At 41.5% G+C, this 19,859-nt stretch overlaps 9 non-coding genes across 9 annotated transcripts; 1 reads left to right on the top strand and 8 right to left on the bottom strand.

Annotated features, from left to right (window-relative positions):
• Window positions 1-4,990: 4,990 nt before the first annotated feature.
• On the bottom strand, window positions 4,991-5,106 carry LOC135000573 (U5 spliceosomal RNA). Its single transcript, XR_010202423.1, has one exon. It is a non-coding gene; the product is annotated as a U5 spliceosomal RNA (small nuclear RNA).
• A 275-nt stretch (window positions 5,107-5,381) lies between these two features.
• On the bottom strand, window positions 5,382-5,497 carry LOC135000563 (U5 spliceosomal RNA). The gene has a single exon (XR_010202414.1). It is a non-coding gene; the product is annotated as a U5 spliceosomal RNA (small nuclear RNA).
• A 286-nt stretch (window positions 5,498-5,783) lies between these two features.
• LOC135000569 (U5 spliceosomal RNA) lies at window positions 5,784-5,899 on the bottom strand. The gene has a single exon (XR_010202419.1). It is a non-coding gene; the product is annotated as a U5 spliceosomal RNA (small nuclear RNA).
• A 270-nt stretch (window positions 5,900-6,169) lies between these two features.
• On the bottom strand, window positions 6,170-6,285 carry LOC135000567 (U5 spliceosomal RNA). Its single transcript, XR_010202417.1, has one exon. It is a non-coding gene; the product is annotated as a U5 spliceosomal RNA (small nuclear RNA).
• Window positions 6,286-6,429: 144 nt separating this feature from the next.
• LOC135000549 (U1 spliceosomal RNA) lies at window positions 6,430-6,593 on the top strand. The gene has a single exon (XR_010202405.1). It is a non-coding gene; the product is annotated as a U1 spliceosomal RNA (small nuclear RNA).
• A 7,492-nt stretch (window positions 6,594-14,085) lies between these two features.
• On the bottom strand, window positions 14,086-14,249 carry LOC135000611 (U1 spliceosomal RNA). The gene has a single exon (XR_010202460.1). It is a non-coding gene; the product is annotated as a U1 spliceosomal RNA (small nuclear RNA).
• Window positions 14,250-14,400: 151 nt separating this feature from the next.
• On the bottom strand, window positions 14,401-14,564 carry LOC135000592 (U1 spliceosomal RNA). Its single transcript, XR_010202441.1, has one exon. It is a non-coding gene; the product is annotated as a U1 spliceosomal RNA (small nuclear RNA).
• Window positions 14,565-15,238: 674 nt separating this feature from the next.
• Window positions 15,239-15,401, bottom strand: LOC135000539 (U1 spliceosomal RNA). The gene has a single exon (XR_010202396.1). It is a non-coding gene; the product is annotated as a U1 spliceosomal RNA (small nuclear RNA).
• A 152-nt stretch (window positions 15,402-15,553) lies between these two features.
• LOC135000593 (U1 spliceosomal RNA) lies at window positions 15,554-15,717 on the bottom strand. Its single transcript, XR_010202442.1, has one exon. It is a non-coding gene; the product is annotated as a U1 spliceosomal RNA (small nuclear RNA).
• Between the last annotated feature and the right edge of the window lie 4,142 nt (window positions 15,718-19,859).

Genomic DNA, 19,859 nt, shown 5'->3' on the forward strand with positions numbered 1-19,859 from the left:
AAATGGAGTGTTGCTGACCCCCCTCCCCCCCCCCCCCCGCCCCGATTGACAGGCAGAGGCGATCGCATTCTCTGCGGGGTGCCGCAGAAAATGCAGGCACATGCGTATGCTGTTAGCAAATTTTGCAGTTGGATCGCTTATTGTGATTGCATTCCAACCTGAATCAGGCCCTATTACCTATCACAATGCGCTGCGGGCAGTACAAAATTGGGTTAATATAGGAGTAAAACTCCCAGACCTGTGCTCCTTAACTGTACCTGGTGGCTAGTGGAGCGGCTGCCCAGTAATCAGTGTCCACGCCAGTGCGCACACGGTCCACCCCCTACGGCCACGCTCCCCTTCATCAGCGGCCTCGTGATCCGGAAGGGCGGTGTGTGTGTGACTGACCTTAGGAAGAAACTGGAGCCTCCGCTGCAGTGACCCAGCAACCAGGGCACGGGAGTATACAGCGCCGCTGGGAGTGATGAAGCTGCAGTAAAGATGTCTATTAGACCTAGCCTGCTGCAGCCCTTGTAGATTCTCATAAAACAAGTTCTTCTTTTCTTGTCAAAATTAATAGCTAAGAATAGGCTGCCTGAGGCAGGCCCCTGTTAAGTGGCCTGCTACTGAAGGCACCAACTACAAACTGAGCTCCCTGTTCATGGAAGCGGGGTTATAGAGGAGGATGCGCTGAGCATCTTGGGAACAGTCAAAAGCTTTGAGCCGGTTGGTGCCTCAGATCAAGATCCTACTCTACACCCCAATGTGAATCCTTGTGGAGTCCAGTGTACCCCACAGAAGAAATTAATGTGTCACACCCATTGGCAGCAACCTTAGAATAGCTGCTGACGGGCACAATTGAGAAAGGAAGGGGGGGGGGGGGACATTTGAATCCAGCACATAGATGCAATTCAAATATGTAATTTGTACCTTCCTATTTTAAAATATAATGGATGAACCTCACCCTGTGAGAACAATCTTCATGATCAAGAGATCTCATATGCAAAATAAGTATGAGTTGGGATAGGGCTGGGGAGGGTGGCTGCTCGGGCAGCCCCTCCCCCGTCAAGTTAAGGAGATTCAACTGAGGACGCACAAGGGAACTCTCGTCTGGGGACACCAACTGCAGGGAGACCACATCTGTTCAGATGAACATGGGAGGGTGGAAGGCTGCCTAATATTGAAGCACCATCAAATATCAAACCATATGCAACAACTAGTACAAGCATTCCTGGGGGAAGGTCTGCAGAAGACGGATTTGCATACGGTGATGTCATCCAAGATGTGGGCCAAAGTTGGCTGGAACCCTCATCTGCATATGAAAAGAGAAAAGGGGCATGCAGGGCATGGCGGCCTTTTGCGGTGCTTGGATGACCCCTAGTTCGCATTAAACACCCCCACCCTCCTTTGGTGTGGGGCTCATGTTGGCCATGCCCCATCCCCTGAAGCATTCAAGCTGATTTCTTGCAGCAGCTGGGCACTGTAACAGCTCCAGAGCTGTTCTGTAAGGCAAGTAAAAGGGTGTGGGCCCTGCAGCACCACCTGTAGTTCGCATTGTGCGTTGGAAGGCACAAAGTAAGCAGACGGGAGGAGAAGTCAGGATAGTGCGCAAGGGCATCCTTTTCTCTTAGTCCGTAGAGGATGCTGGGGTCACATTAAGAACCATGGGGTATAGACGGGATCCGCAAGAGACATGGGCACTTTAAGACTTTCAAAGGGTGTGAACTGGCTCCTCCCTCTATGCCCCTCCTCCAGACTCCAGTTATAGGAACTGTGCCCAGGGAGACGGACATTTCGAGGAAAGGATTTATTGTTAAACTAAGGTGAGCATCTTACCAGCTCACACCTTAAGCATGCCGCAGAACGTGGCATTCAACAGAACACAAGCCAACGGCATGAACAATTGCAGCAAAAAGCTGACCAGAACCATAACATAACATGTGTATAACCACAAGTAATAACTGCAGACACAGTATGGACTGGGACGGGTGCCCAGCATCCTCTACGGACTAAGAGAAAAGGATTTACCAGTAGGTATTAAAATCCTATTTTCTCATACGACCTAGAGGATGCTGGGGTCACATTAAGAACCATGGGGTTATACCAAAGCTCTTGAACGGGTGGGAGAGTGCGTACGACTCTGCAGCACCGAATGACCCAACTTGAGGTTATCATCAGCCAAGGTATCAAACTTGTAAAACTTAGCAAAAGTGTTTACTAAATAGCTGCTCGGCAAAGTTGCAATGCCGAGACTCCCCGACCAGCTGCCCAGGATGAACCCACCTTTCTAGTAGAATGGGTCTTCACCTAATTCAGTAATGGCAATCCTGCCATGGAATGAGCATGCTGAATCTTACCACAGATCCAGCGCATAATGGTCTACATGGAAGCAGGACACCCAATCCTGTTGGGAGCATACAGGACAAACAGAGCCTCTGTTTTCCTAATCTGAACCGTTCTGGTGACATAAATTTTCAAAGTTCTGACCACAGCCAGAGACTTTGACTCAACGAAGGTGTCAGTGGCCAAAGGCACCATGTGGAAAGATGAACCACCTTCGGCAGAAATTGTTGACGTGTCCTCAATTCTGCTCTATCTTCATGAAAGATCAAATAAAGGCTCTTGTGATACTGCATGGTTTGTACTGTTTTCCATGTGCTCCCAGATCTTTCAAGCAAGTAGCATGGTCAAGAAAGTTCTGTTTGAAAAGAAACAACATTTACTGTCATTGTTATAGAATTTGGGAGAAAAAACAAGAAGAAATCTGCACTGTTGACGCACTGGACAGAATGAATGAATCATAAAATATAACCTTTATTAAGTATGTATTAAAATTGGATAAATATTAATATTATTATCCCAAACTGCAGTGAAACATAAATGTTAAAATCACAGAACTAACATACATGTGCATAAGAAGAATAAAGAGATGTGAAAAAAAGGTTTAAAAAGCGTGTCCGTGTGTGATTATTTTTGAAGGCACAACCCTGGCGGGGTTGTTTATATAGATATATATGTTGCTAATAATCACTTTCTAGCGTAATGTTATTAAATAGCTGTTAGTATCTATGTCGTCAGGTACCACTGGGTCGTATCCTATATACTCCCTTCACTCAATAGGGGTTACCTCCCGGGAAGCCATCCCCATTGGCGAATTTGTGGGGGTGATTGAGTATAACCGGTAAGCTAACCTCCAATTTGTGGGGTGCTTAGGTAGATGGGGATCACTTATTTCTCTGTGTCCCCTAAGACTATATTCCTAAATTCAATACCACAGGGGGATAGCTTTCTATATCGGATAAGGAATCACTTGATAGGGAAATCTCTATGGATCATGGAAAGATCATATTTATTAATATCCAAACTAAAAAAATGATGAATAGCTTTAATTTAGCTGTTTAGATATAGTTAATTGGCGAGATATACCAACAGGTGCGGTTGCCTTAAGGAATATGGCAATTCCAATATAAATAGCAGCCCTCCTTCATATAATCAGCCAGATCTTATTAAATCTGGTCCAGATATAGCCGTTCAGATATACTTAATTGACAACATATATCAATCGGTGGGGTTGCCTTAAGGAATATAGCAATTCCAATTCTCATATAAATAGCAACCTTCCTTCATATATTCAGCCAGATCTTATTTAATCTGATCTAGGCGTAGGCAATAATGCTTTCCTTAGAGGTATAGCCACCTCAATTCTTATTAAGAAGCAAAGTGTCTGTCATAATGGTTTATCCAATTCATCTAAGAAATAATATATTCCATGTGTCAGAGATTCATTACTCTCTATTTACACTGTTAAAGAGTTAATTCTTATTATGTTACAGTGTAATGAAATTATCATATAGGGAGATGTGGCAATTCCATGTGCTATATATATAATAACCCTTAGTGGTCCAGATTCCACAATGAGGAATTTTCTTATAAACCGCTGAAACACACAGCTGTTTGACTGACTTCCAAATATATCTATCTCACTTTGTAACAGTCTTATGATAGAGAAACTGTTACATATTCGGTCACTTAGTTATCTAAAGGTAAACAGACTCAGTGTGAGGGTAATATAATATATCAAATGCGCTGTCAATAATCGTGGTAACTGGTGTAATAATGTGGTATATTGAGTATGCTAGTAAGGCATATAACTGCTCTCCAGCCTTTAAGTGTTACCAATCAATTTGTTACACTGTAAAGGATTTATGGTGTCCTGTTAGGACATGCAGCTGCTAGGCTGACTCAAAGATTTATCCATTTGTAACAATTATGTAACAGTTATATACATGTTACTGGTATTACATAGAAATAGTATGACACAGGCCAGCAGTCCCATGTGTCTAGATTCCACAATAGGAGATTTTCTTTGTCTTATAAACTGCTGGAACACACAGCTGCTAGACTGACTTCAAATATATATATTACTTTGTAACAGTCTTATAGTAAAGAGACTGTTACACACTGTCATTTAGTTATCTCAAGGTTAGCAGATTCTGTGTGAGGATAGTGTTCTGTTAGAACATGCAGCTGCTAGGCTGACTCATAGAAAATGTATCCATTTGTAACAAATGACACATACAGCATTAAATTAATATCTATAGCAGCCCATGTGACATCTCTACTCTTATCATAATTGTCTGGTTATTGCCAATCTGGACAGCAGGAGTGATATATATTCACTAGTCCCAATATCCCATCATATAAATATACCCACACTGATATACTTTCTTATCAAGAGTTATTAGTAGCTATCTGTATGCACTTTAGACATTGTAATTGCTAAGTGACATCATATCTAGTGTATTCCTTTCTTATAGCTCAGCTTCTATTCCCTATTAGTGGAGACTAACAGCTAACATCATAATTATATATTTTTGTTTTATAACATTTCACATGAGTCAAATACACGCGGACACGCCGTGCCCTACACATGTGTTTCACTGCATCTATGGCAACTTACATTAAAGCTAACAAGAAAGCACACTCGTTCTGTCTTTAAACTGATAAAAGAAACCCCAATAATATGGGGCATGCAAAAATTGAGATAAAACTCAGTTTTGCTCCTCTCCACGGAAATCTTTAATAAAAGGCGAAATATTTGTTAGTTCTGAAGAGAAACCAGAGCATGACCAAGATTCCACCTGTCGCCTGAGTGCCATGCCAGCAGTTCTCATTGAGCTCAAAGTGAGCACCCAATTTGAAAGAAAGAAAGCAGATTTCTCACCAGGCTTCCCCTAGCTATAAACATGGTTTGTACTCTTTTCCATGTGTTCCCAGATCTTTCAAGCAATTAGTATAGTCAAGAAAGTTCTGTTTGAAAAGAAACAAACATTTACTGTCATTTCTATGCAAATGAGCTTACATTAAAGCACACTCGTTCTATCTTTAAACAGATAAAATAAAACCCCAATAAGATGGGGCATGCAAAATTTGAGATAAAACTCAGTTTTGCTCCTCTCCACGGAAATCTTTAGTAAAAGGCGAAAGATTTGTTCGTTCTGAAGAGAAACCAGAGCATGACCAAGATTCCACCTGTCGCCTGAGTGCCATGCCAGCAGTCCTCATTCAGCTCAAAGTGAGCACCCAATTTGAAAGAAAGAAAGCAGATTTCTCACCAGGCTTCCCCTTGCTATAAGCATGGTTTGTACTCTTTTCCATGTGCTCCCAGATCTTTCAAGCAAGTAGCATGGTCAAGAAAGTTCTGTTTGAAAAGAAACAGACATTTACTATCATTGTTATACAAATAAACTTACATTAAAGCCAACAAGAAAGCACACTCGTTCTGTCTTTAAACTGATAAAAGAAACCCCAATAATATGGGGCATGCAAAAATTGAGATAAAACTCAGTTTTGCTCCTCTCCACGGAAATCTTTAATAAAAGGTGAAAGATTTGTTCATTCTGAAGAGAAACCAGAGCATGACCAAGATTCCACCTGTCGCCTGAGTGCCATGCCAGCAGTCCTCATTCAGATCAAAGTGAGCGCCCAATTTGAAAGAAAGCAGATTTCTCACCTGGCTTCTCCTTGCTATAAGCATGGTTTGTACTGTATTCCATGTGCTCCCAGATCTTTCAAGCAAGTAGCATGGTCAAGAAAGTTCTGTTTGAAAAGAAACAAACATTTACTGTAATTTCTATGCAAATGAGCTTTCATTAAAGCACACTCATTCTATCTTTAAACCGATAAAAGAAAATCCAAAAAGATGGGGCATGCAAAAATTGAGGTAAAACTCAGTTTTGCTCCTCTCCACGGAAATCTTTAGTAAAAGGCGAAAGATTTGTTCGTTCTGAAGAGAAACCAGAGCATGACCAAGATTTTCATCTGAAAATATGTGTTCTCCCTGCAGTTGTTGTCCCCAGATGAGAGTTCCCTTGTGCTGCCTCAGTTGAATCTCCTTTACTTGACAGAGATGTGCCTGAGCAGCGGCCCTCCCCAGCCCTATCCCAAATCATACTTATTTTGCATAGGAGATACCATGGTCATGAAGATTGTTCTCCCAGGGTGAGGTTCATTCATTGCATTCTGGGTATGCTGACCCCTGTGATTTCCCCAAATGTGGGAAACTCGACTGCATTATTTGTGGTAGTGGGGGACTGTGTTTGTGCTTTCCTCTGGTCAGCTCTGGTAAAAGTCAGATTTCTTTGTCTCAGATCTTCCTCTAGCCTTGTTCTTCTTTCGAGAGTTCCCTTGTGCTGCCTCAGTTGGATCTCCTTCACTTGACAGGGGGTGCCCGAGCAGCAATCCTCCACAGCTCTAGCCCAACTCCTACTTACCTGCCAGGTGAGATACTATGATCTTCACTGTTAGGGCAATCAGGATGTGGAATTCCCTGCCAGGGAAGGTGGTAATGGCGGACTCTGTAATTGGATTTAAAAAAGGAATGGATACATTTCTGAATGAAAAAGCTATCTAAGGTTATAATACTTAAAATATCAACATGGTTAATCCGGGGGTAACATGAGTTATAGTAGCTAACTAGTCATAAAACATTATTCAGCAAGTATGTAGAATCATCACAACTTAAAACAGGTTGAACACGATGGGCAATTTGCCTCTATTCAACCTCAAAAACTATGTTACTATATGTTACTATATTACTATGTTACTGTAGTATACAGAAAACCAAAATGCAATGAACAGTGATAGTGAGCACTGATGAGGATACTAGAACTGACACTGAGCAGCAAGATGCAGCACTGGACTATTAGTAATGTACTGTAGTATGCTGAGCACCACAATGCAGCACAAGACAATGAGCAGTGATACTGAGCACTGATGAGGATACTACTGAGAACTGACACTGAGCAGGAGAGACACACTACTAGTATTACTGAGCAGCAATAAGTAACCACTGATACTGAGCACTGATATTGAGATTTCCACTGAGAGAACATAGCCACGTCCATTTCGCTCTCTCTTCAAAGCACGAGTAAAAATGGCGGCAACAAGCAGCTCTTTATATGGAATCCGAATCTCGCGAGAATCCGACAGCGGGATGATGACATTTTCCCTTGTTCAGGTTTTCCGAGTCAGGCGGGAACAACCGAGCCTGCCTCGGACCAGTGTAAACAACGTGGAGTTCGTGGGGAATTCGGTTCTCGGAGAACCGAACCCGCTCCTCTCTACCTTATACCCATCAATTTTTTTATTTTCAATCTAAGCCCCTGCAGTTTTCTGTAAGCATCTGCTTCGCTATGATGATCAACAAGTCACAAGGGCAAATACTCAGGGCTTGAGGCGTAGATCTTAGGACCAGCTGCTACAAGCATGGCAGAGGTGTCACTATCACTGGTGACACCCAGAGAGGTGGCGAGGGAGATTGTAATGCAGTGCGCGCAGATAAGCAGCGCAATGGTAAAAAGGAGGCATGGTTTCATAGGTAGGGGCGTGGCCTGGTGGCCTGAATCTACATTTTGTTGCTCCGGGTGTCCCAGGGGTTGGGGGCTGCACCCGGGGACTAGTGTGTGAGCAGTGCTGGCTCCTGCACAGTGAAAGGGCATGGCCACCCAGCATGACGCCTCCCTTCTTGACCATGCTGTAATTGCAGTCGCACTGCAGTTCAGCGTGATCATAAAAAATGGTGTAGCCTCCTGCTGGTGCAGACTGTATGTGCGCGCAGGAAGCCGCCACCATTTTTGTGATCACAGCGGCTGAATGTGATGTCATACAGCCGCTGTGACCACGCCCCCTGTGTCTCCTCCGTTGCAGACCCCATTTTGAAGCCTTGCCCCCGCACCGCTCCATCCCTGACTTGGAAATGGAGTGTTGCTGACCCACCTATCCCCCCCCCGCCCCGATTGACAGGCAGAGGCGATCGCATTCTCTGCGGGGTGCCGCAGAAAATGCAGGCACATGCGTATGCTCTTAGCAATTTTTGCAGTTGGATCGCTTATTGTGATTGCAATCCAACCTGAATCAGGCCCTATTACCTATCACAATGCGCTGCGGGCAGTACAAAACATCTTACAAAAACTCTCCACATTATTGACTTTTTAAAATGTTTCTAGGAATCGTTCTAGATGAATGCTTATTAGCCTTTGTCAGTATGGACTTTTGCAAAGTGTTGCTGTGGTGCAATCAGTTACTGCGTAAGGCTATTAACCAAAAGGTTGGTGGTTCAATCCCACCCAGGGACGTAATTGACCTTGTTATCAGATTTTGGTGATCTTTATGTAGACAAGTCAAAATTTCGAAAACCCCTGTTATGGTGTAGGGTACCTGGCCTTCTCTGATGTAATCAGAGTTAGATTTGATTCAGTGATTTTATAAAAACAGCTAGGAAGCACAATTTAGCAGTGGGTTGCAGAGAAAAAGAAATATGCTGGCAGAAAAATCCAATTGAGTGATTAAATAGCTCTTCATTTTCTGGCTTTATTTTTATGCTAACAAATTTGTTCTCTGAAAAGAGTCCACAAAGCCAAGTATCTGATTAACACCTTTGTAGGGATGGTTTTTCACCTATTACTAAATTAAACATGCTTCATTGGAAAGGCAGCAATATGCATCCTCATTTCAATATCTACTGAAATAATACAGGTTGACACCAGGAAACATTAACGCCACTGCATCCTTGCTGCTTTCTCATGTGGAAGTCTGTTTAATGTGAAAACAAGGTGATATCTAATTAGCACACAGGTAAGGAATTAAGAAAATCTTTATTTAAGGGTGAAGAGGTTTCTCACAAAATCGTTGCCCCAATGCATCATTGAAATTCAAGCTGGAAAGATGATTTTAATATATCACTTGTACATTTTGTATTGCTCTTCTGGTGACAATGTAGTTTGTTTTTGTCAATTACCATTTTAATAATCGGGTAAAGAAAATTAAGTGGATTTTTGAAAGAAAACAATACTGTCAATATACTATTAAAACAAATGAAAATGGTAAAAGTTATTGTACTTTAAGTAAAAATAAAAGAGCAAAAATATCAATCCCAGTTTTGGATTACTTTAATTAACAAAAAAAAACGCATATAGCAGAGGATAGTTTCAATCTGCCTACCTCTGGGCTATGGACCCAGCATGCTTCCATTACAGTACTCTGCTGCACATGTAATTGCAAGAGATCCTGAAGTACTCACTCATCATGGGAAAGTACCAATGTGTTTCTTCATTGGTTGATGGAAGAAACATCTTACAAAAACTCTCCAGATTATTGACTATTTAAAGTTTTTCTAGGAAACGTTCTAGATGAATGCTTATTAGCCTTTGTCAGTATGTACTTTTGCAAAGTGTCGCTGTGGCGCAATCAGTTAGTGTGTACGGCTATTAACCAAAAGGTTGGTGGTTCAATCCCACCCAGGGATGTAATTGACCTTGTTATCAGATTTTGGTGATCTTTAAGTAGACAAGTCAAAATTTCAAAAACCCCTGTTATGGTGTAGGGTACCTGGCCTTCTCTGATGTAATCAGAGTTAGATTTGATTCAGTGATTTTATAAAAACAGCTAGGAAGCACAATTTAGCAGTGGTTTGCAGAGAAAAAGAAATATGCTGGCAAAAAAATCCAATTGAGTGATTAAACAGCTCTTCATTTTCTGGCTTTATTTATATGCTAACAAATTTGTTCTCTGAAAAGTGTCCACAAAGCCAAGTATCTGATTAACATCTTTGTAGGGATGGTTTTTCACCTATTACTAAATTAAACTTGCTTCATTGGAAAGGCAGCAAGATGCATCCTCATTTCAATATCTACTGAAATAATACAGGTTGACACCAGGAAACATTAACGCCACTGCATCCTTGCTGCTTTCTCATGTGGAAGTCTGTTTAATGTGAAAACAAGGTGATATCTAATTAGCACACAGGTAAGGAATTAAGAAAATCTTTATTTAAGGGTGAAGATGTTTCTCACAAAATCGTTGCCCCAATGCATCATTGAAATTCAAGCTGGAAAGATGATTTTAATATATCACTTGTACATTTTGTATTGCTCTTCTGGTGACAATGTAGTTTGTTTTTGTCAATTACCATTTTAATAATAGGGTAAAGAAAATTAAGTGGATTTTTGAAAGAAAACAATACTGTCAATATACTATTAAAACAAATTAAAATGGTAAAAGTTATTGTACTTTAAGTAAAAATAAAAGAGCAAAAATATCAATCCCAGTTTTGGATTACTTTAATTAACAAAAAAAAAATGCATATAGCAGAGGATAGTTTCAATCTGCCTACCTCTGGGTTAAGGGGCCCAGCATGCTTCCATTGCAGTACTCTGCTGCACATGTAAGTGCAAGAGATCCTGAAGCACTCACTCATCATGGGAAAGTACCAATGCGTTTCTTCATTGGTTGATGGAAGAAACATCTTACAAAAACTCTCCAGATTATTGACTTTTTAAAGTTTTCTAGGAAACGTTCTAGATGAATGCTTATTAGCCTTTGTCAGTATGTACTTTTGCAAAGTGTCTCTGTGGTGTAATCGGTTAGTGTGTTTGGTTATTAACCAAAGGGTTGGTGGTTCAATCCCACCCAGGGATGTTATTGACCTTGTCATCAGATTTTGGTGATCTTTAAGTAGACAAGTCAAAATTTCAAACCCCCTCTTATGGTGTAGGGTACCTGGCCTACTCTGATGTAATCAAAGTTAGATTTGATTAAGTGATTTTATCAAAAAACAGCTAGGAAGCACAATTTAGCAGTGGTTTGCAGAGAAAATGAAATATGCTGGCAGAAAAATCCAATTGAGTGATTAAACAGCTCTTCATTTTCTGGCTTTATTTTTATGCTAACTAATTTGTTCTCTGAAAAGTGTCCACAAAGCCAAGTATCGGATTAACATCTTTGTAGGGATGGTTTTTCACCTATTACTAAATTAAACTTGCTTCATTGGAAAGGCAGCAAGATGCATCCTCATTTCAATATCTACTGAAATAATACAGGTTGACACCAGGAAACATTAACGCCACTGCATCCTTGCTGCTTTCTCATGTGGAAGTCTGTTTAATGTGAAAACAAGGTGATATCTAATTAGCACACAGGTAAGGAATTAAGAAAATCTTTATTTAAGGGTAAGATGTTTCTCACAAAATCGTTGCCCCAATGCATCATTGAAATTCAAGCTGGAAAGATGATTTTAATATATCACTTGTACATTTTGTATTGCTCTTCTGGTGACAATGTAGTTTGTTTTTGTCAATTACCATTTTAATAATCGGGTAAAGAAAATTAAGTGGATTTTTGAAAGAAAACAATACTGTCTCTATACTATTAAAACAAATTAAAAAGGTAAAAGTTATTGTACTTTAAGTAAAATAAAAAGAGCAAAAATATCAATCCCAGTTTTGGATTACTTTAATTAACAAAAAAAATGCATATAGCAGAGGATAATTTCAATCTGCCTACCTCTGGGTTATGGACCCAGCATGCTTCCATTACAGTACTCTGCTGCACATGTAAGTGCAAGAGATCCTGAAGCACTCACTCATCATGGGAAAGTACCAATGTGTTTCTTCATTGGTTGATGGAAGAAACATCTTACAAAAACTCTCCAGATTATTGACTATTTAAAGTTTTTCTAGGAAACGTTCTAGATGAATGCTTATTAGCCTTTGTCAGTATGTACTTTCACAAAGTGTCGCTGTAGCGCAATCAGTTAGTGTGTACGGCTATTAACCAAAAAGTTGGTGGTTCAATCCCACCCAGGGACGTAATTGACCTTGTGATCAGATTTTGGTGATATTTAAGTAGACAAGTCAAAATTTCAAACCCTCTCTTATGGTGTAGGGTACCTGGCCTACTCTGATGTAATCAGTTAGATTTGATTAAGTGATTTTATGAAAAAAAACAGCTAGGAAGCACAATTTAGCAGTGGGTTGCAGAGAAAAAGAAATATGCTGGCAGAAAAATCCAATTGAGTGATTAAACAGCTCTTCATTTTCTGGCTTTATTTTTATGCTAACAAATTTGTTCTCTGAAAAGAGTCCACAAAGCCAAGTATCTGATTAACACCTTTGTAGGGATGGTTTTTCACCTATTACTAAATTAAACATGCTTCATTGGAAAGGCAGCAATATGCATCCTCATTTCAATATCTACTGAAATAATACAGGTTGACACCAGGAAACATTAACGCCACTGCATCCTTGCTGCTTTCTCATGTGGAAGTCTGTTTAATGTGAAAACAAGGTGATATCTAATTAGCACACAGGTAAGGAATTAAGAAAATCTTTATTTAAGGGTGAAGAGGTTTCTCACAAAATCGTTGCCCCAATGCATCATTGAAATTCAAGCTGGAAAGATGATTTTAATATATCACTTGTACATTTTGTATTGCTCTTCTGGTGACAATGTAGTTTGTTTTTGTCAATTACCATTTGAATAATAGGGTAAAGAAAATTAAGTGGATTTTTGAAAGAAAACAATACTGTCAATATACTATTAAAACAAATTAAAATAATAAAAGTTATTGTACTTTAAGTAAAAATAAAAGAGCAAAAATATCAATCCCAGTTTTGGATTACTTTAATTAACAAAAAAAAATGCATATAGCAGAGGATAGTTTCAATCTGCCTACCTCTGGGTTATGGGCCCAGCATGCTTCCATTGCAGTACTCTGCTGCACATGTAAGTGCAAGAGATCCTGAAGCACTCACTCATCATGGGAAAGTACCAATGTGTTTCTTCATTGGTTGATGGAAGAAACATCTTACAAAAACTCTCCAGATTATTGACTTTTTAAAGTTTTTCTAGGAAACGTTCTAGATGAATGCTTATTAGCCTTTGTCAGTATATACTTTTGCAATGTGTCTCTGTGGCGCAATCAGTTAGCGTGTTCGGTTATTAACCAAAAGGTTGGTGGTTCAATCCTACCCAGGAACGTAATTTACCTTGTTATCAGATTTTGGTGATCTTTAAGTAGACAAGTCAAAATTTCAAACCCCCTCTTATGGTGTAGGGTACCTGGCCTTCTCTGATGTAATCAGAGTTAGATTTGATTAAGTGATTTTATAAAAGAACAGCTAGGAAGCACAACTTAGCAGTGGGTTGCAGAGAAAAAGAAATACGCTTGCAGAAAAATCCAATTGAGTGATTAAACAGCTCTTCATTTTCTGGCTTTATTTTTATGCTAACAAATTTGTTCTCTGAAAAGTGTCCACAAAGCCAAGTGTCTGATTAACACCTTTGTAGGGATGGTTTTTCACCTATTACTAAATTAAACTTGCTTCATTGGAAAGGCAGCAAGTGATGTCATCCAAGCAGTGGGTCAAAGTTGGCTTCATCCCTCGTCTGCTTATGAAAAGAGAAAAGGGATATGCAGGGCATGGCGGCCTTTTGCGACGCTTGGATGACCCCTAGTTCGCATTAAACACCCCCACCCTCCTTCGGTGTGGGGCTCATGTTGGCCATGCCCCAGCCCCTAAAGCATTCAAGCTGATTTCTTGCAGCAGCTGGGTACTGTAACAGCTCCAGAGCTGCTCTGTAAGGCAAGTAAAAGGGTGTGGGCCCTGCAGCACTACCTGTAGTTTGCATTGTGCATTGGAAGGCACAAAGTAAGCAGACGGGAGGAGAAGTCAGGATAGTGCACAAGGTTATAGAAGGGATGGGCTCAAGAAAAGAGAAGTGGAAACAGACAGCATACTAGGCTGGAGAGAGACCTGAGACAAAGAGATCTGAATTATACGAGAGCCGTCCAGGGGAAACACAAATTATGCAGTCAAGTTTCCCACATTTGGGGAAATCGCAAGGGGCAGCACACCCAGAGTGCAATGGGTGAGCCTTGCCCTGGGAGAAGCACCTTCATGATCATAGTATCTCACCTGGCAGGTTAGTAGGAGTTGGGCTAGAGCTGGGGAGGGTCGCTGCTCGGGCACTACCTTTCAAGTGAAGGAGATCCAACTGAGGCAGCACAAGGGAACTCTCAAAAGAAGAACAAGGCTAGAGGAAGATCTGAGACAAAGAAATCTGACTTTTACCAGAGCTGACTAGAGGAAAGCACAAACACAGTCCACCACTACCACAAATAATGCAGTCGAGTTTCCCACATTTGGGGAAATCACAGGGGTCAGCATACCCAGAATGCAATGAATGAACCTCACCCTGGGAGAACAATCTTCATGACAATAGTATCTCCTATGCAAAATAAGTATGATTTGGGATAGGGCTGGGGAGGGCCGTTGCTCAGGCACATCTCTGTCAAGTAAAGGAGATTCAACTGAGGCAGCACAAGGGAACTCTCATCTGGGGACAACAACTGCAGGGAGAACACATATTTTCAGATGAACATGGGGTGGCAGAAGGCTGCCTAATACTGAAGCACCCCCAAACAACAAACCAAATGCAACAACTAGTGCAAGCATTCCTGGGGGATGGCCTGCAGCAGATGGATTTGAATATGGTGATGTCATCCAAGCAGTGGGTCAAAGTTGGCTTCAACCCTCGTCTGCATATGAAAAGAGAAAAGGAGCGTGCAGGGCATGGAGGCCTTTTGTGGTGCTTGGATGACCCCTAGTTCACATTAAGCACCCCCACCCTCCTTCGGTGTGGGGCTCATGTTGGCCATTCCCCAGCCCCTGAAGCATTCAAGCTGATTTCTTGCAGCAGCTGGGCACTGTAACAGCTCCAGAGCTGCTCTGTAAAGCAAGTAAAAGGGTGTGGGCCCTGCAGCACTACCCGTAGTTTGCATTGTGCATTGGGAGGCACAAAGTAAGCAGACGGGAGGAGAAGTCAGGATAGTGCACAAGGGTATAGAAGGGAGGGGCTCAAGAAAAAAGAAGTGGAACCAGACAGCAAACTAGGCTGGAGAGAGACCTGAGACAAAGAGATCTGAATTACATGAGAGCCGACCAGGGAAAACTCAAATTATGCAGTCAAGTTTCCCACATTTGGGGAAATCGCAGGGGCAGCACACCCAGAGTGCAATGGGTGAGCCTTGCCCTGGGAGAAGCAACTTCATGATCATAGTATCTCACCTGGCAGGTAAGTAGGAGTTGGGCTAGAGCTGGGGAGGGTCGCTGCTCGGGCACCCCCCTGTCAAGTGAAGGAGATCCAACTGAGGCAGCACAAGGGAACTCTCGAAAGAAGACAAAGGCTAGAGGAAGATCTGAGACAAAGAAATCTGACTTTTACCAGAGCTGACCAGAGGAAAGCACAAACACAGTCCCACACTACCACAAATAATGCAGTCGAGTTTCCCACATTTGGGGAAATCACAGGGGTCAGCATACCCAGAATGCAATGAATGAACCTAACCCTGGGAGAACAATCTTCATGACCATGGTATCTCCTATGCAAAATAAGTATGATTTGGGATAGGGCTGGGGAGGGCCGTTGCTCAGGCACATCTCTGTCAAGTAAGTTGCATTTGATTTGTTGTTTGGGGGTGCTTCAGTATTAGGCAGCCTTCTGCCCTACCATGTTCATCTGAAAATATGTGTTCTCCCTGCAGTTGTTGTCCCCAGATGAGAGTTCCCTTGTGCTGCCTCAGTTGAATCTCCTTTTGGAGAAGACCTCAATAAGATTGTAGCTGATCTGGCTACTGCTAAAACAGCTTGCCTACCTAGTATGACTCCTACCACGCAGAAGGCTAAAAGTACTTTTCTTGGCCCTTTCATCCTCCAGGTAAAGCGTACCCAAGGTCAGGCATACCCAAAGCAAGCTCATGTTTCCAGACCTGCCAAGCCCAGACTGAAGCAATCCTGGGCTGCCCATCAGCCTGCTTCCAAAACGGACAAGCCTGCCGCATGACGGTGCAGGCCTCCCTCTGGGGGATCCCAGGGTGGGGGGCCCGACTTCTAGGTTTGGCAAAGAAAGGTATAATTCTAAGCTAGAGAATTCTGTTTGGAGCTCACCTTGTACTTTGTGAAGAAATAATCAGCATTGTGGCTGAGCAGATACATGTAGTGTGTGGCTGCAAACTGCATGGATCTGCTGCGTTGTAATGCTGATTCTTTTTTTTTTGCAAAGTACCAATAGCTTCATATAATGTTCACAATTTTTATGCAGGATCAAATAGCTCAATAGGTAGGGTGTTTGGTTAGAATTCAACAGGTTATAGGTTTGAATCCTGGGTATGGTAGTTTGAGATGTGTTATTTAATAAAGTATGTTGTTCTGACTGCCGGCATCCTATCACCTGGGATATCATACTAAATAAATGGAGTTGATCAAATTTATTTTTTTTTAACTAGGGACAATTTCCAGATACTTCTCTTTATAACTGAGATTGCCCCCTGGAACTTCACATCAGTTGACAACTATGCATGAGTGGGCAGTGCTTGCCCTGGATCTGTCCACCCATTTATGTGCCGCCATAAAATAAAGCATGACTAACAGTTATCCTGGGCGTACACTACACAATTATCTGTCAGGCTATCTATCCAGTCTGGATGGATGGAATGAAAATCTGGTAATGTATAGGAGCAAATGTCAATTAACCATTTGCTCCCAAACACTAGAAAAGTGGTCAAAAATGGTCATTACACAAATTGGTTAAACCCAAAATTTAACCAATTTGTTTAGGGGACCATTTTTGTCCATTTTTTAGTGTTTGAGAGTAAATCGTTGATGGTCATTTGCTCACATAGATAACCGGATTTCTATTCCAACCAGCCAGTGTTGGAGAGATGGTCTGCCAGATTACATAATGCATACCAGAGCCATAACTAGACTTTTTGGTGCCCTGTGACAGAGAATTATATGCCCTCCCCCCCATTTTTGCAATATGGACAAAAGGCGCATGCCTTGTGGGGAAGGGGCATAACAAGATTGGTCTCAGAGAAAGCACATGAGATATGAAGATATATCTAGTATACTTGACACTCAATGGTTTGTGGTATTGCAGGGGTGCCCTCCTTAAATGCATATACAGTCACACATGGCATGTTTGTGTAAATGGCATATCAGCAGTCAGCACTAACTGGTGACATGCCATTTGTACAAGTAAGCCATGTGTGACTAATATATAAACATACTTTATTAAATAACACCTCAAACTATCATACCCAGGATTCAAACCTATAACCTGTTAAATTCTAATCAAACACCCTACCCATTGAGCTACTTGATCCTGCATCTATTCTAACCTCCAAAAACAGATTCAGTTGCATTTTCCAGCGTGTTTTGTTTGCGCCTTTGCAAATGTCTTACATCGACAAACTTATTTAGTACTATTTTGCAAATAGGGTTACATTGTCGCAACATTGTGTTCCCTAATTGCTTGATTTTTTAAATGCAAAAATTGATAAAGACACCTGATAATTGCTCTGTGGAGTCTTCTTTTGTGTCTACTTCTTATCTACATTTAATTCCCTACCTATAATCAAGGCATTTTTAAATGCTGGGTGCTGCCAGGACGTGAGGCCTACCTAGTCTTTAGATCTGAATTTGAATGTACTTGTGAACTAACTTAATTTCCTACTTCTAAACTCATTCCTAAATTCACTACTTACATTAATCCTGTAGTTGGGCATTTTGAGCCTTCAATTGTGGGCATTGTTTTGTGTCCAGACCAGCAGCTGGTGGTGTGCATTTGCTGGAAAGGCATCGAAGACCTCCGATATGCTGCATCTCCTGATGTGTGTCTGCCTCAAGTGGCTGTCAGCAAATGCATGCTAGACACCCCATTCCAAGCTGATTGTGACATCACGGAACAGGCATCATAGAACAGGCATGCTAGAACATGGGTCTTCAACCTGCGACCCTCCAGCTGCTGTGGAACTACATATCCCAGCATGCCCTGCCTCAGTTTTAGCATACCTTAATAGCAAAACTGTGGCAGGGCATGCTGGGATGTGTAGTTTCACAGCAGCTGGAGGGCCACAGGATGAAGACCCATGTGCTAGAACCAAACCGCAGGTACATTGAATGCTAGCAAGCTGAATGTTTAAATCCTTTTTGTTCCGCAGCATTCCAATGCGGAAGATTCCATGGAACCAGAGATTATTCCATTGAGAAGGACATGCTGCCTGGATGACTGTACTGTGCAAATTAAATCACGGAGCCAGTTGGCTTGTGGGTGGCTCTGGTGACTGGGTGGTTGGGTGGGCGGTGTGTCGGAGGTGGAGCACATGCAAATGAATGTGTATCATCCAGCTAGTGAGAGAGAAAACTCATGCAGGAGTGTGCCTGCTTGTCAGTGAGTTATGCACCTTGCCAGACGTCAAATCTACATGGAGCAACTGGAGGGGACAAGAGCAGGTTTGGAAAATATACACAGAAGAGCATATATGCTGGCGCATTCTCCATGATTGTGTCAGCTTATGTTTTGGTGCACTGCACTTTCCTCCACTAAGTTTTAGCCATTTTGTTTAAACGCAAGTGTAGTTGCTTCTCGCTCTTTTGGCTGTGATATTGTATTGTGGTTGAAGAGTCTGCTGGAGGGATTGTTTTCTTCATTGGCGAGAGACTGAAGATATTCCAGGATGGAAGGCTTGGGAACACTATCCGTTTTTCAGTTGTGGAAGAGTTGAAAGACCGGATTGGACTACATTCTATAGTAAAGGGTATCTTTGTATTTATTAATCCTCCCTTTATATGTGTCTGTCTTTCAATAAAGCTTTGGGCTTGTGATTCCGTCACCCTCTTACACTCCACACCCATAGCCTTATTAACTATTGTATTGTTTAAATGTATAGTGCAGTTCATGATTTATAGTGTAGGCTGACCTGTACTGTAGTTCTTGAACTGTACTATACCGACAGCATTTGTATTGTGTTTTGGCTGTGCTGCAACACAGTACTTATGTGTGTAATGTTTATGTATGTTTTTTTGCTTCTTTATGTCAATAAAGACTGCTTTTTCAATCCAATATCTGAAAACAATCAATGTTTATCTTTGATGGCAATAGAAGTGGTATGATATTTGCTGCTTTTGAAAGGCAATATCTGATATGTCCCCTATCTGGGAACCATATATTAAATGGCTTTTCAGAAAAGGGAGATGGGAGAAGAGCTTTCAGTACTTGTAGGACCGATGCACATTTCCTATTCTAGCCTCCAAAAACAGATTCAGTTGCATTTTCCAGCGTGTTTTGGATGCGCCTTTGCAAATGTCTTACATCGACAAACTTATTTAGTACTATTTTGCAAATAGGGTTACATTGTTGCAACATTGTGTTCCCTAATTGCTTGATTTTTTAAATGCAACAATTGATAAAAACACCTGATAACTGCTCTGCGGAGTCTTATTTTGTGTCTACTTCTTATCTACATTTAATTCCGTACCTCTAATCAAGGCATTTTTAAATGCTGGCGGCTGCCAGGACGTGAGGCCTACCTAGACTTTAGATCTGAATTTGAATGTACTTGTGAACTAACTTAATTTCCTACTTCTAAATTCATTCCTAAATTCACTACTTACATGAATCCTGTAGTTGGGCATTTTGGGACTTCGATTGTGGGCATTGTTTTGTGTCCAGACCAGCAGCAGGTGGTGTGCATTTGCTGG

The sequence above is a fragment of the Pseudophryne corroboree genome, unplaced genomic scaffold (assembly GCF_028390025.1).
Source record: "Pseudophryne corroboree isolate aPseCor3 unplaced genomic scaffold, aPseCor3.hap2 scaffold_1555, whole genome shotgun sequence".
Lineage (NCBI taxonomy): Eukaryota > Metazoa > Chordata > Amphibia > Anura > Myobatrachidae > Pseudophryne > Pseudophryne corroboree.